Genomic DNA, 17567 nt, shown 5'->3' on the forward strand with positions numbered 1-17567 from the left:
AATGTAAAATAAAATATCCACATTAAAGAAAAATAATTAGAAATGAATGTAGCATATTTATTTGCTATTAGACAAATCTCATTTACTAATTTCATTAAGGGAATGCATCCATTGCTTTTTATTGTCTTAATCTGAACTAATCCTCTAAATATTCTAGATTTTTCTTTAGTGCAATTTTCCATCACATTCAAGTTTTTTAAAAAATAATAATTGGAGGGGCGCCTGGGTGGCTCAGTCGGTTGAGCGTCCGACTTCGGCTCGGGTCATGATCTCACGGTTCGTGGGTTCGAGCCCCGCGTCGGGCTCTGTGCTGACAGCTCAGAGCCTGGAGCCTGTTTCCGATTCTGTGTCTCCCTCTCTCTCGGCCCCTCCCCCACTTGCACTCTGTCTCTCTCTGTCTCAAAAATAAATAAACATTAAAAAAAATAATAATAATAATAATAATAATTGGAATTCTGCACTCAGTAAAATGCTATGTATCAGTGCTATTTTTTATGATGATGATTTAATAGTAATAATTCTGCTTGTTGAAAAATAAAGCAGAAAAAATATTACACCGCTCATCAGTTCATGCTCCACATAATAATGCCTGGCATTTACACTTAACTCTCACACTTCAGCCATGCACAACTACCTGAAGAGACTATTTCTGGCCCTGGCATAAAGTACAAAAGACACGGTCAGTTCTCTATTAAGCTCTATTCTTGGCACTCTTTGCCAATGATCAGATGCTTCATGAGGCCAATCTTCTTCCCTTCCCAGACATACAATTTCATCCTTGAACTTTTGTTTCCATATCTATCTAAGGAATCCCTGCTCTCTGACTTCTAATATTCTCACTTTTTGTATCCAGTGGTGTGTTAGTAAATATTTAATAACCATCTCTCCAAGGGGAGTAAAACCCTAATTCATAGCATTTACCAACTTTAACCAGAAATTTCCACCATGGATATGTACCTCCTAGATGGAGCTGTCCAACTCTCCTTCATTACACTGGACTCTCAAAAGATGACAATGAATCCCAGCAATGTAGTCACAACCTCCCAAAACTTTTCCTTTGAAGGTTAACAGTCTACCCGAAGACAGCTAATCTTGAAGACACCCTCGATTCCTCACATTACATTCTTTTAAATTCATTTCTTTAATAGTGACAGAACTACCCAAGTCAGCTCACCGCTGTTAACTTTAACTTGGCTTTTGCTTCATGAGACATTCTTTACATCTCTTTCTTTTTAAACATTGTTTGACCTCTTACAACTGTGCTCTCTAGGTTTCTGTGATCCAACACTTTTTATGGTTCACACTGTATCTCACTATTATCCTTTCTTTGTTTCCACCAGGGCTTTCTCTTCCTTGTCTACCTTTTAAAGGCTGATTTTCTAAGGATTTCTTTTTTGGCCCTTTACTCATCTCACTCTACATATGTCATCGGATTTATGTATTCCCCCAAAGCAGTAGCTCTTAAAGTTTTAATCAATTTATATGTCTCTTCTATTTAGACTTTTTCATGAATGTTTATAGTAACATTATTCACAATCACCAAAAACTGGAAATAACACAAATATCAGTGACTAAATAAGCAAATTGCAATCTAACTATACAATGGACTACTACCCAGAAGTAAAATAAAACAAAATATGGAACATCATCCACGGGTCTCAAAAGCATCATGTTAAGTGAAAGCAGTGAGACACAAAAAGGTATAAACTGTATGATTCTATTTTTATGACATTATGGTACGATAAAAAAGTTTAGGGACAGAAAACAACTTAGTGTTTTCCAGATGCTGGATATCTATGAAAGATTTACTGAAAAAGGACATGAGGGAACACATGGGGTTACGATGTGTTCTGTAACTTGATTCTGGTAGTGAACCATATATATTTGTCAAGATTTATAGATAGGCACTCCCAAAAAGTTACCTTTATTTCATGTAAATTATACCTTAAAAACACTGATGTTAAAAAAATCAATGTAACAAACACAGAATTCATTATCTTCCCATCCCCAATTTTTTGCCCTATACCTGTATTTTAAATGTCAATTATACCAGTTACCCAGTTACATAAGGAGGTCATTTTTGATTTTTCTCCCTTCTTAACATTCTATATCTACTCCATCACCAACTCCTGACAACCTAAATCTCTAAAATATGTCTTCAAGTTTCTTCCCTCCTTAGAGCAAATGACCAACTATAGACCCTCATCTTCTCTCACTTAACTAAAACAAAATTCTATTGAAGTCACCTTTGGATATCACAACTCTCCATTCCTCCTTTCATCACTAGGAATTATTCTTGTATTTAACACTTGGACTCATTCTTATATAAGCTGGCACAATTCACTGTCCTTTTTCGTGACAAAACCTTTGTTAAGTTTTTCATATCTGTATTTATTAATATTATCCTGAATGCACACATAAGGTTTCTGAAGCAGAACAGATTACTATGTACTTACGACAAATAATAAATATGTAGTTCTCCTGTGTCCCAATTTTTACCTCTGGGGAAATGTGAAAGCTAGATATCATCTTCCTTATAGGGCATTAGTATTATAGGTGAATAACTCGAAAACATAAACCCAGGCATTTATATAAGAGGGAGATACCCTCTTCCCTCCTCTCCCAAGAAAGTTTCCTTAGAAATGTAACAGAAAGAATCCTGGATCCTAACCTTTTGGAATGTAAATACATTCTCCAGGGGAAAGGTAGGACCAGTATATCTAGTTCCATCCCCTCTTAAAATAGAAACACATGCCTCCAGGGAGGTAAATCTCTCTGGATGATTTCTCACTATCTACTCACTCATAATTTAACTTCCAAGCTTGTCTTTTATCTTGGATCCCAAGTTTCAGTAAAATTTGCTCAGAGAGCTCTAATTGCGCAGAAACATAAGATATCTTCTCTACTCCCCTGTTGCTCTGTAACCCTCAGTACAGGATCCGCAGACTTCTCCAAATTCTCACTCTTCCCTCTGAATAATCCCTACATCTTCCTTATTTAAATTTAATCTGGATATTCTTTGAAGTCCCTATTTCTCCATTAACCCTTTCAAGTAGAGGATGTTCTTTCTCTCGGTTGCAGCAAGGAGATGGGATACCTGTCCTTCTTGCTCTCCTGCTATTTCCAGATCATTTCTCCCCTTCCTGCCTGCAAAATTCTGCTCCACTGAAGTACAAGCCATTTCAGCCACTTCAACAGTTTTCTACATTACTGTTTCTACCTCCTCATTCACTAAAAATTTTAGCCTTTCCATAGCTCCTTCTGTTATCATTCTCCAACACAAAACAACCAAATCCCCTTTTTAGGTACCAGAGAAACCATAGTAAAGAATCAAATCTAATACAAATCTTGAACCTACTCACTGCCAATGTTCCTACTGGGGCCCAAGTGACTTTCATAATTTTCCTACAATTCTGAAATAACTCCCATACTGGTCTCTGTTCTTCCACTTTAACCCTTGCCAAATCATACTCCACACAGAAGCTAAAATGTCATTTACTGCACTGCCTAAATGACTGTCCCTTACACAGACAACTTAATATAAATTTGTCACCACAAACTAAACCTGCATGACTCGGCCTCTGATCACCTTCCTCCTTAGTACAAGACATTTGCTATCTGGCTCTCCAGCTCCCCACTCACTATGCCACAGGTTACAATGGTCTTTCAGTTCCTAGAGCACAATAACCTCTTTCCCTCTGCTGGTCTTTGGGCTCGCTGTTCTCTGTGAATATGTTTTTCCTTTGGATTTTTGTCCTTCTATTATAAGATTAGATATTTCCTCTTTCAAAAGACCTTTTGTAAGGAAGTCTCTATCCCTCCCTATTATTCCCAATAACAAGACACTCTGTATTCCTTTCATTGAACTTATAATGACATATAATTTCACTTACATAGCATCACTTGTTTCTTATTTTTCTCCCCATGAAAATGCAAGTCCCATGAAGGCAGATGGGCATGCCAATAGCTTCAGCACATCAATTAGAATATAGTGGCCCTCAATGATCAAATATCTCTGAACAGGGGTACCTGGGTGGCTCAGTCAGTTGAGCGTCTGAGTTCAGCTCAGATCATGATCTCACGGTTTGTGAGTTCGAGCCCTGTGTCGGGCTCTGTGCTGACAGCTCAGAGCCTGGGGCCTGCTTCGGATTCTGTGTCTCCCTCTCTGCCCCTCCCCAACTCGTGCTCACTCTATCAAAAAAAAAAAAAAAAAAAAAAAAAAAAAAAAAAAACAATTAAAAAAATATCCACGAACACATATTATTTTAAAAATTATTCCCAAAATTCAATCACTTTTTAACCTCACCACATCTCAAAGGTGGAACACCTATGCTAAAAATCTTTAACTAGACAGGAGAGCAAAAGGTGATGTCCTATTTGTCACATGTCTAATTTAAACCTAGATATGTAGAGGCATAGGTAATTTGAAATAAATCCCCTAAGTAATTCTGAACCATCACCTCCTACCTCTATCCCCACAATATCTTACTGATTGAGAACCAGAAATTCTAGGCAAAAATTTGACTTTGTTGCTTTCCTGTTGAAGACCCATAGGTGATTCTTTAAGATGGCACATGGTAGCTATCAATGATCAGATCTATGTTCATATCACCAATTTCAAGTCACTACTCCCTGATTCATACAGTACCTCACAGCATTATATAACTGTTTTCAGTATACACACACCCCTTCATTAATTTAATGGCTCTGCGTAGTTAAACTTAACAATCATTTGCTTTTGATTTTCAGATAATTTGTGTCAGGTTTCCCAAATAGTCATGTTAAGAGTATTTTATTCACTGACTTATGAATTACTCATAGCCACTCTAAAACAATGGTTTTCTCAGTTACCATACCTAGCTCCATCTCATTTCACCTCACTCAAGGATTATGTTATTCCTTACAAGTGTAGGTAGTGGAAAAAATGGGTAATTTGAAAAATCTCACTTGTAAATGGTCATTGCTATGCCCTACTTAAAATCATGAATACAGACCCAAACTTAATGGACACTGATATATTGAGACAAAGTAGAAAAAGCAAAAAAAAAAAAAAAAAAACCAAAAAAAAAATCATTTAGCATCAAGAGTTGAATTTACTAATTACTTTTATCTGGCCAGCTAAATTTTCCTTCCAAATTAGTTTACCTTAAGTAGCTGTTCTTCTGCTTTCCGTCATCTACCAAGATTAATTTATTAATTATACAAATATTTATAGAATGTCTATAATGTGACAAAATTATGCTGTGTGCTGGTGATACAAATGATGAGCAAAAAGTACACAGTCCCTATTCTCAGTGAGCCTAAAGCATGTTAGAGGAGTCATATATTAATCAAATAATCATAGTGATGACATGTAATTAGGAATTGAGATAGGTGTACTGAGGGAAATAATCACAGTTCTGTGAGGGAATATATATCACATACATCTGATTTATACTGGGAATCAAGGAAAGCTTCCTGAAATACAATTGGCTATGGTTTTAAGGATAAATGAATTAACACACAAAGGGAAAGGAGGAAGGAAATGTTCCTGACAAGAGAAAAACAGAGTTCCTGGTATGGAAATGAGCAAGCAGATCCCAAGGATTCAAGGTCAATGTAGTGAAAAGTAGAGACCAAAAAGGGAGGTCAGAGACTGTAGGGGTAGCAAGGAGCCAACTACCAGGCCCATTTTAAGGATTGTGGTCTTTATCTTCTTTTTTCTAGGATCAATAATATCTAATTGAAATTTTTTAAGCTTGGTGGGTACCTCATGATTGATATTTTGAAATATCTGGCTGCTATAGAAAGACTATATCACAGAGGAAAAGAGAGGATATGAGGAGTTTTTAGTCATTTTTTAGTCAGTTCTATTTTCTAGGCTGCAATGGTTAATTTTATGTGTCAACTTGTCTGGGCTAAGGGATACCCAGATAGCTAGTAAAACATTCTTTCTGAGTGTGTTTGTGAGGGCATTCTGGAAGAGATTAGCATTTGGGTCAACAGAGTAAATAAAGATCACCCTCACCAGTGTGGGTAGGCATCCTGCAATCCAATCCACTGAAGGACTAATTAGAACAAAAGGGCAGAGGAAGAATGTCCCTGATCTGGGACATTCCTCTTCTGCTGCCCTCAGATACTGGGGTTTCTGGTCATCGGGCCTTTGGATCCACACTGGGACTTACATCATTTTAGCCCTCCCCACCAACTTTCAGGCAATGGACTGAGAAGTACACTATCAACCATGGTTCTAACGTCTTTGGATTCAGACTAAATTACACTACCACGCTTACTGATTCTCTAGCTTACAGATGACAGATTCTCAGACCTCTCAACTTCCACGATCACATGGGACAATTCCTATAAAAAAGGGGGGGGTGTCTGGGGTTCAGTCAATTAAGCATCTAACTTCAGCTTGGGTCATGATCTCACAGTTTGTGAGTCCGAGCCCTGCATCAGGCTCTGTGCTGACAGCTCAGAGCCTGGAGCCTGCTTTGGATTCTGTGTTTCCCTCTCTCTCTGCCCCAGCTCATGCTCTCTCTCTCTAAAATAAACAAACATTAAATTTTTTTTAATTAAAAATAATAATCTCTCTCTTTCTCTTTCTCTCCTCTCTCTCTATATATATAGGAGATATAGAATATAATTTCATAATATATAAACTATGATATATGGAATATATCATAATGCATATAATTTTATAATTTTAATTCATATAACTAAAATTTTATAAGTTTAATTATATATCATAATTGTTGGTCCCATTTCTCTGACTAGTACCTAGGGAAAGGTAATTTGGTTTGTGGGTTCGAGCCCCGTGTCAGGCTCTGCGCTGACAGCTCAGAGCCTGGAGCCTGCTTCGAATTCTGTGTCTCCCTCTCTCTCTGCCCCTCCCCCATTCTCTCTCTCTCTCTCTCTCTCTCTCTCAAAAATAAACAAACATTACAAAAAATTAAAAAATAGAAAATAGATTGTGCTTGATTTGGTAGTTGAGGAAGTGAAGGAGTCATAGTTTTCTTCCAGATTTCTTGTTTAACAAGTAAATTAAAGTGTAATTTTCTAAACTGGGCAATAGTTTGGTGATATAGAACTCAATTTTTTACCTGATGAATCTGAGATACTTTGAGACAGTCAAGTAACTAAACTGGCAGTTGTGCAGTAAGGTCTGAAGCTCAGAGAAGAGAGATGAGCTGAAGATCCTAATTTTATATGGTAACTAAGACAATGGCATTGATGGGGTTCTCTAGGGAAGAATACAGAATAAGAAGAAATCCTAGACTAAGTCTTAAGAAATTTCAACATTTATAAGCCAGATACAGGAAGATAGCATGATACAAAGAAACAGAGAAGGCTCATAGGCAGGAGAGAATTTAGGATAATATGATGTTGAGAAAGTCAGGGGAAGAGAGAGTTGCAAGAAGGATATAGTCAATATCATTAAATAATGCTAGAAGATCAAATTAGAAAGTACTGTTACTGAAAAGTGCCCACTGAGCAGAGAAATATGGAGGAATTCTGTGACTCAGTGAGAGCTCTTTTGGGCAGTAACAGAGCAGAAATTAGACTGAAGTGACTTAGGAGTGGAAGGGAAACAAATGCAGACAGCAAGTTTAGATAATTCTTTCACACAGCTTGGCTACAAAGAGAAAAAAAAGATGGGATGGGCAAGAGTTTGAGGAGCTAAATTATGAAGACAGTTTTTTGGTTTTGTTTATTTAAATGAGAGACTTAAACATGTTTAGATGCTTATGGGATAAAGTAAGTCAATCATGACATTTTAAATGCTTATGTGTATCCACAAATACACACACATGTGTATACATATATATGTGTATATACATACACACATATACATATGTGACACAGAGATGTAAGAGTAAAGAGGAAGGGAGTGGGGAGTAGAAAACAGGAGGGGAAGGGAGAGGAAGGGAAAAGAGAAGGGAAGGTAAAGATTGATAACGAAAGGTTCTCAGGAAGATAGGAGGGCAAATGGGAGCCAAAGTATACTGGAAGGTCTGGACTCAGGTCGGCATTGAGGAAACATCTCCAGTATAAAATAAGTCAAAGAGGAATGACTGGGAACAGATGCAGGTAGACTGGTACATTTGATATATTTATATTTATATTTATATTTATATTTATATTTATATTTATATTTATATTATTTATATTTATATTTATTTGAGAAATTGAGAGGAAATGTGGGAGTTACGAGGTTGGATGATAGTAGAAAAGACCTGAAGCTGTTTTTGTTGAGATTAGAAGAACCCAAAGAAACTTTGATGGGTGGTGAAATTCTGGGCTGGATAAAGAGCCAAGCTGAGGTTGATGGTTACAAATTTATAGTGATACTAACTTTCTCTGTGATGTCTTCCTCCGGACCCAGATACACAGGTAGGCATAAAAAAAGATGACAGTAGGGCTTATTCTGGTTTACAGTTTTCCAGGAGGTACAAGAAAATAACAGGAGAGTAGGAGGTTTAGGGTACTGGGAAGATTATTACTGAAAATCAGGGGTGCCTGGGTGGCTCAGTTGGTTAAGCATCCAACTTTGGCTCAGGTCATGATTTAATGGTTCATGAGTTCGAGCCCCTCATTGGGCTCTGCACTGAGAGGGCAGAGCCTCCTTGGGATTTTCTCTCTCTCCCTCTCTCTCTCTTGCCCCTCCCCCACTTGCACTCTCTAAAAATAAACTTAAAAAGATGTTTACAATATAAAATCACTTGTGTTTAAAAAAAAAGATTATTACTGAAAGTTGGATAAAGAAGGCAAGTAAAGAAAAGATGGTGAAGAAAGTGAAGAAGGGGCTATTTTATTGTGGAAAATGAAAATGTCAGTGCAGGGAGAGTTCCCACTTAGTAGAAATATGGTAATTGTGGAAGTAGTGGCATGTAGACCGGTCACATGATAGAACAGGTGATCGTAAGTTGGGCGATTTGATTAGTGATTATGGAAATGGACAATTTCAGGTAATGAGGTCCAGGACATGACTGTTGGCAGGCATGTCTGAAGTAAACTGAATGTGCATGGCATTGAAGATATGGAGGAAAAGAAAATGAACAGTCTTATAGGGGTAGGTGTTCTATGTGAAAGACGAAATTACTCAGAATAGTGGTAGGACTTGGGATGAGAAGAAGAGTGTGAGCTGAAAAGCTCATTAAACTGTCTACTTAATGAGAATGAGTGACTGAAAGTTTGGTGAATGCCAGTGTGAGGAAAGGGAGAAGGTTAAATGGTGTGGACACAGGAGAGCAGGACCTTCTAGAAATGATAGAGAGGTAAATGTATCGGCATGCAAATAAGAGAAAAGACACAAATCCTAAGGTGACTCTGGGTTTCAAATTTAGAAAGAAGAAATACCCACCACTTGAAGAAGTGACAGAGGAAAAGTTACCATGGGAAATCTCTTTTCTTGTCAAGATAAGGAGACAGATGGACAACTGAAGAAAAGGAAGGGAACATAAGGAGTAATAACTATGAAGCAGTATTTCCAGGGGTACAAAGAGAACATTCCAAAGGAAAAGGAGCCGTAAGACTGGGTCAAGGACAAAGAATTCCAAAGCATCCTGGAGATGCACATGAGAAGGACAGCTTGGCACTCTGGGCAGTGGTAGATGAAAATTACAAAAACAAAAAAAATGGGGGTGATTTCCATTGCAAAAGACTTTTGAATAAGCACAATCCTGAACCTAATGGCCAGTTTGACTAAACTTCTTCATTAACTGGTGATCTCAGTACCAGTGGCTGCTAGTGGCACACCCAGAAATGACAGAAATTCTAAATCAAGTTTGAAAGTTAAGAGAAATCCTAAAGGCTCCAAACTATATCCACGCATTGTTGCTATAGAGTTGTCCTGAGATGAAATGTGATGGATGGATTTGATTTAAAATGGAGATGGATGTGATTTAAAATGATGAAGAACAGGAAGGCTGAAATAAGATGAAGAGAAGTGATCCTTAAAAAGAAGAAGAAGAAGAAGAAGAAGACGACGACGACGACGACGACGACGAGGGCGGCGGCAATGATGACAAAGAAGAAACAATTAGGATGTATTAAACGTCCATTTCAAGTACTGCTCTCTTAAGGGAAATACAATAAAAACAATGACAAGTCTTGAATATATACATACACACACATGTTTAACACACGTGTTAAACACACACACGTGTTTAATTTTCAAAAGGAAATTTTGTATATTTTTTTCTTTTTTAAAACTTGTGTATAATTTTAGCAATACACTGTTTGTGTCTACAGTTTTGTCACTGTAATCTCATCTATTACCTAGTGACACAGGAAAAACAAAACTGTCATCTTTGGAAGAATTCTGTCTGATTTTCAAGAAACAGAACATTGTTTTGAAATGACTTAAATGTTACCAAGACATCTGAACAGAGAACAGGTTTCTAATAACTAAATCGCTTACCCCAGGTTGGCAAAGGACTGAAGATAACTAATATCTCAATTGGCAATCATAGTCTAAAGTCAAGGGAAAGGCATTAACACTAGCATATTTTCTCAGAATCAAAAATACATCATTTTCTGTATTTATCATTGTAACTCCAATGATTCTGGATGGAAACAGAAAAGGAGAGAAAAAACACTACTAATCCTTTTCCTGTAATTATTTTATCAACTATTCTCAAATATCCAAAGATAAAATTATAGACAACTGTCAGGGTTTTTTTTTAAAAGGAAACTCTGAGTTCAAATTTGAAGTGTCTTAAAGTCTTAAAGGAAGAGAAACTTATTTTTGAGGAAACAAAATTCTAAAGCATAACAACAGACATTAAGCTTCTCAACCAAATTCTTTCCTAAATGTTCAGTGACATTCAAGAAAAATATCATTCACAGGTTTAAGAACTATATATCAGAATTTTTAAAATTTATATCATTGAGCACATTGTACCCAAATATCAGGATGTAACCAATTCTATATGTGTATACTCAGGAAATGGCAGGAGGTATAATCCTAATTTATAGGTGTCTGACTAGTTTTCTTAGGATTTTTTGCATGCTATTTTCTATTACAAATAAAATATTCTAGAAGTTTACAACCAGTACTCAGGATAAGGCAGGATAAATTTAATTACATATATATTTAATTATATATATATATATATATATATATATATATATATATATATATAATTTTATACACACACACAATACATATGCCCTTCATTACAAAATCAGTTTACTAATGTTCAGTGGTGAACACAAACACATCCTTGGGTGATCCCACAATGATTCAAGCCCTTCTGTAACACCCTCCCTGTGAGTAAAGGTGACATCTATGATTTGCTTCTAACCAATGGAATATGACAAGGATGACAAGGATAATCAACTCCCTTGATGAGGTTATTTACATAAGAGCATCTTATTAGACTGGAAAAAGACACTTTCTTACTGGTCTTGAAGACGTAAGCTGTTGTGATATGAACTGCCAGTGGAGAAGGCCACATACCAGGAAAGTGGGAGCAGCCTCTAGTAGCTGACAGCCTCAGGAAACTGAATTCTACCAAGAACATGAATAAACATGGAAGAGGACTCTGAGCTCCAGATGAAACTGCAGCACTGGCTGACATCTTGTGAGATCCTACATAGCCATGCCAGACTCATGACCCATCACAGAAGCCATGAAATGACAAAGGGATGTTGTTTTACATCAATGAGTTTGTTATGCAGCAATAGAAAAGCAACAGATTTGTGTTTTTTAAAACTAATTTCAAGTCTTTATTCTGTTTCGAGATAATTGGAGCAACCTTTAAGAGTTCATCAAATCTTGTTACCACACCCTCTGGTGAAAGCCTTTCATGTTGTGGCATCTTCAAAATATACTGCGGAGCGCCTGGGTGGCTCAGTCAGTTAAGTGTCCGACTTCAGCTCAGGTCATGATCTCATGATCCATGAGTTCGAGCCCCACATCGGGCTCTGTGCTGTCAGTTCAAAGCCTGAAGCCTGCTTCAGATTCTGTGTCTCCCTCTCTGCCCCTCCCCCACTCACGCTCTGTCTCTATCAAAAAATGAATAAACGTTTATATATACACACACACACACACACACACATATATATATACACACACATACACACACACACACACACACACACACACACACACACATATACATATATATTGCTTGTGCTTACCTCCTGATGACTTAGGAAGTTATGTATACATGTATCTCTTATCCTTTAAAAAATGGTATGGCATGAAAAAATTTCAGAAATCTTAAACTTCAAGATAGTCAATAGTATAATAAATTTAAAACCCAGATGAAGGAAATCATGTCCTCCCCAAATAAAACAGAATGTTGAAAATAGTAACAGGTAAAAAGTTAAAGAATAATATAAGTAAATTATTATGGTATTTGAAAACTACAAATATCTCCAAAGCCAAATACAAATTCCAAGAAGCCCAAGTACACATGACAAGAAAAAGATACTTGCCAAGTGCTAAGCAGTATTAGCATATCGTCAGTAGTGTCAACAAAGTTGTAACCACCATTTAAGTATTCGCTGTATGCCAGGGACTTTACACCTTTCATTTCATTCATGTTTTTCTACCAGGACTAAATAATATAAATGTTATCATTTACAAATGAGGAATTTATAATTTATAATTCCCAATTTACAAGAGCAGAAATAAATCTTAAAGAAGTTAGGTGATATTTTCAACTTTACTTATGTCTAGTAAGTAGCAGAACAGGGTACTAAACCCATGTCTTTCTAATTCAGAAGTTGAGTTTTAAAAATGTGCTCCCAATTTCTGCCCAATGGCACAACAATCTGTATATCAAGAAACTCTTTTCTCATTCAACTCATCTATTAATTTGACTCTTGAAGTTCTTGTTTTTTGTTTGTTTCAGCAAAGAAGTATGTCAGACAAGACAGTATAGGTTATGCTGCTACAGGAAACAAACCCCAAACCCCAGTGGCTTACAACAGCAAAGGCTTATTTCTCTCTAACTCTGCATATCCAGTTTTTCCCTGCATCATATTACCTTCATTGTGGGAGCCAGACTGGTGACAGCCTCCATATGAAACATAGCTGGTTGTGATGGCAGGGGGATAAAAAGAACAAGGCAAATTGAGAGCTAGCTCATCTGGTTTTCAACTACAATAACATCTATTCTCATATTTCATTACTCAAAGCAAGCCACATGGTCACATCAATAGGCAACAGTGCAGAGAAATATATTCCTCTTTCAGTAAGGGGCAGTAAATATTAGTGAACATTAATACAGTGCAATACAAGGTACTCATATATTCCAAGTCTTTGAGTACTTGTAAATGTTTATATATATGAAGAAGTACAAAGAAGGGTTTCATTAATTATAAAATATAAAACAGATCCAAAATCAGAAGACAGATACAAAACTCAAGAGTTAGTTTTTTTTAGCAAAATAGTGTAATAAAAAAAAAATGCTAACTTAATCAAGACATATATATATACATATATATATATATATATATACATACATATATATATATATATATATATATGTGTGTGTGTGTGTGTGTGTATGTATGTATACATGTATATACTTATATCCACAGTTGCCCAGGAATCAAAGAGCTCTAAAAACTTTTTGTACAACTCTCTGATAGTAAATCTGAGAATCTGGATGAAATGGGTGATTTCTAGGAAAATAAAACACTTATGTAATTCAAATGGATATAAAAACCTCAATTATACTAAAAGCTATAAGAAGAAATTAGAAAGTTGTAAGAAAACTACCCCTCCAAACAAAACACCTCATGAAAAGGAAATTATGCTTAATTGATTATTAAAAAAAAGGATCATTTTATGCTGGGTAAAATGCTTTGGAGCACACAGAAATAATAAGTAAATAAAAATCCTAATTTTTATATAAAGCCAGAATAAGGCCAATAACAAAACTTTTTGCCATTGATAGTAAAAAAGAAATAAAAAGAAGAAAGAAAGGAAGGAGAAAAAGAATACCATTGACTAATAAAACATTTAAAATTTCCCAATACAATGGTATCCAATAATGTTGAGGAACAGACACGTGGATGGATACACAGATGGATAAAATGATAGGGAACCAAAAAAATCTCAAATATGTATGGGAATCAAATGTATGACAAGGTAATATTTTATATGGCTGCAACAATTTTATTAATAAATAAAAGATATTAGGATAACTGAAGTCGCTAGGATAAAAAAGTTGAATTTCTACTTCATACTGAGTATACAACAATTCCAAGTTCCAAATGGATTAAACATATAAATATATACAATATAAATAATAATGTTACAAAGAAAGTTAGTTTTTAAATTAAAAAAACTTAGTTTTACATTAATCCATAATTTTCTGTGGCAGAGTAACTATTCTAGCATGAGAATAAAGCCAGAGTTGATTAAAAGATTAGTAAATGTTACTTAAATAAAATAAAAACTTCTGTATGACAAAATACCATAATCAAAATTGAACTGTAATTGATCAGAAAATTGATATTATAACTCCTACCATAGTACCTAGCATTCAGAAGTTACTTAATATTTTTTTGAATGAATGCATACCCTTGGCACTGTTCTATAAAGTGTGCTTATAAATCTGTAGGCAATATATGACTACCCTAATAGTGAAAGAAGCAAAGGTTATGGATTAGAAATTTACCAAAAAGAAAGGATAAATGGTCAATAAATATGCAAAATGAATGTGAGTTCTACCAGAGAAAAAGTAAACTAAAGCACTAGTGATATACTATTTCTATCCATCAAATTGTCCAAGATTAAAAAGCCTGATGGGCACCTGAGTGGCGTTGAGCCAGTTGAGTGCCCAACTTCGGCTCAGGTGATATTCTTGCAGTTTGTGGGCCCCACAATGGGCTCTGTGCTGACAGTTCAGAGCCTGGATCCTGCTTCTGATTCTTTGTCTCCCTCTCTCTCTGTCTGTCCCTGCTCATGCTCTGTCTCTGCATCTCAAAAATGAATCGGTGTTAAAAAATAATAATAAAATAAAATAAAATAAAATAAAATAAAATAAAATAAAATAAAATAAAAAGACTGAAAACAAAAAGACAAGAAATGACTGTAAACATATAGGTAACAGGCATTTTCAGATATTGTTGTGGGAACATAAACAAATAAAAATTTCCTATAGAGATGTTAGATGGTATGTATCAAAATTTAAATATGCCTCCCCTCTTCAGAATCTAGTAATTTATCTTTAAGGATACAACAAAATCACCGTGCAAAGATTTGCCAGATTCAATAAATGATGATATATACATAGATGGACAGATAGGTGTAAATACAGAGACACATACATACACACATATTTTTATGTGTAATATAACAAATTAAAAAATATATATATAACGTCAATCAGTATTACTGAGCTGAGAAGGTTTCCATAAAACAAAACCTTTGAGTGCCGGCAACATCATCTGTAGGTCATCTATAGTAAGGGGAAGATGGAATGCTTAGACCAATCTGGATATCTGATTGTCCATGGCTCTACGGGATCCCAGTCATTCTCCTAGCAAGAGGCAGTCCTCAACACTCTGGAACATCACCAACCCCGGTATAGGTACACTCAGTCTCCAGGAAAATCATAGGTCAAGTTCCGAACACCCATGATTCTGCATACTGGCTGGGTAGCTAACTTGTCTGTGAGTCTGCAGTGAGAGCACCTGGGTCCCATAAAAATATCCTGCAGTTCCCTAGGTTTTACCTGTAACTTACTTTACCCGTCTGATTTGATTTCTCCAGTAACAGACTCCTTCATAAAAGAGGATATTATCAGGCTTTTGAAGACTTCTGTATACTTCCAGAAGGTAAATCCCTTATATAATGGACCGAATCCTGGATTCGGCCACCATTTATGCATAGACAATCCCATGGAATCTGAGGCATTTTTGTAGCTCCTCATAACATTTTGTAGCTCCTCATGGCCCTACTGATGGTGCTGGCAACTCTCACAATGAAGATATTTTTTTTATTCACTTCTCCAGCACCAACTCGTCCCCTAAACTGCCACCCTGTATACTAGCTCAAATGTGGGATTTTAATTCATATTCCTCTTACACCACACTCTATTGACATGTTATTTTACCTTCTAATAGTGATAGCACCTTAAAAAACTTAGCATTGTTTAGTATGCTCTCCCAATAAATTCTTAGCCCACTGCCATACAAATTTTATACCCAATAAATATTTGCTTTAGGTGAATCAATAGATGTTTGTTTGGAGGTAATACAGGAAATACATATATATTAAAAAGTGTGAGGTTTTAAACCTCAAGTGTTAATCCCTATATTTTAGCCACAGACATATACATTCTTAAATTTCATATGTAATTTCTAGACTGCCCAATTTCTTAGTATTGTAGTTCATATATACCATGTCCTTTGTCTGACTCTAAATATATTTGACAATGATTTATGTTTGATTGTACATATACTTGAAATAGTTACTCTATAGAATTGTGTGCATGAAAGTTTTTTCCAAATCTTTCTACAAATTGTCTACACGGCAATAACATCATAGTACCACATGTATACTTGTGAACCTACTAAAAGTAAGCGCATTTCACACTGTGAGTTAAATGTCTTTGTAAATGTGCACTCTACTAAAAGGTTCAGATATAAGAACTTTTGAATGAAATTTTAAATTAATACCCAACCAGCAAGGATTGCTTTTCTGGTGAACAAAAGCCTGCCCCTGATTACAAAACAAGCAGTTAGTGTGCCTTGTTTTAAAAAGACTTGCCTTCAGAGACAGTGAAGTTAGATGTTGTTTTCAATTTCTAAATGAGACCCTGATTTCCGGTTGCAGCAGGTCTTGCTGACATGTCCCAGGGTTTCACAGCCATGCCTCACTGCTTGAGTTTTGCTTCACTGTGTCCTTCTGCTCACATACTCAAAAGTTCCCTCCTCCATTTGCCATCAAGCGGCTGCTTAAGCATCCAGCTGTCATCCGTCTTTCACACATGCCCCACCCAGAGGAGTTTCTCTTGCAACATGCTGAAAGTACTTCTGTGCTGAGGAACTGACTGCATTAAAAACCCCGCAGAAAATAACAAATTCAAGGGGAGACGCTGAGAATATGTAATCAGTCTGAAATACCAGAATAATTGTAAGTGGGAACAATTTAGCAAACCTAAGACCACTAAAATGGCAAAATGACTAGTTATCTATACCTAAGATATTGATATCTAAAGAAAAAGGCTAATAAACCAAAGGACTTTGAATGAGTAAAAGGGAAAATGGTAAATTAATATGTGGAGTGAACACTTTGATTACCGAATACAGAAATACTTCCAGGGCTACAAAAGAAATTAAAGAAATAACAACATGAAGTAGCAAATTTTTAAAAAGACATTCCCAATTCAATTATTAGTCATTATAATGCAGACACATGGAAAAGTATTTAGGAGTTTATGGTTCTGTGTGAAGCTTATACTAACTTAAACCTGAAAAAAGGTTTGGTAATGAATGACCCAGGTATTATCTCCATATCACTTTGGAGGTGTCACCACACACTGCCATCGCTACCTCCTCACAAACATGTGTCCTGTATTTTAAAGGAGAGGGGGGCTGAGTTGATGCAGTGTTTATTC

General features: G+C 36.0%; 1 non-coding gene across 1 annotated transcript; it reads left to right on the forward strand.

Moving 5' to 3' along the window:
* Positions 1-220: 220 nt before the first annotated feature.
* TRNAR-UCG lies at positions 221-305 on the forward strand. The gene has a single exon. It is a non-coding gene; the product is annotated as a tRNA-Arg (tRNA).
* Positions 306-17567: the final 17262 nt, after the last annotated feature.

Source organism: Panthera leo, chromosome A1 (assembly GCF_018350215.1).
Source record: "Panthera leo isolate Ple1 chromosome A1, P.leo_Ple1_pat1.1, whole genome shotgun sequence".
Taxonomy (NCBI): Eukaryota; Metazoa; Chordata; class Mammalia; order Carnivora; family Felidae; genus Panthera; species Panthera leo.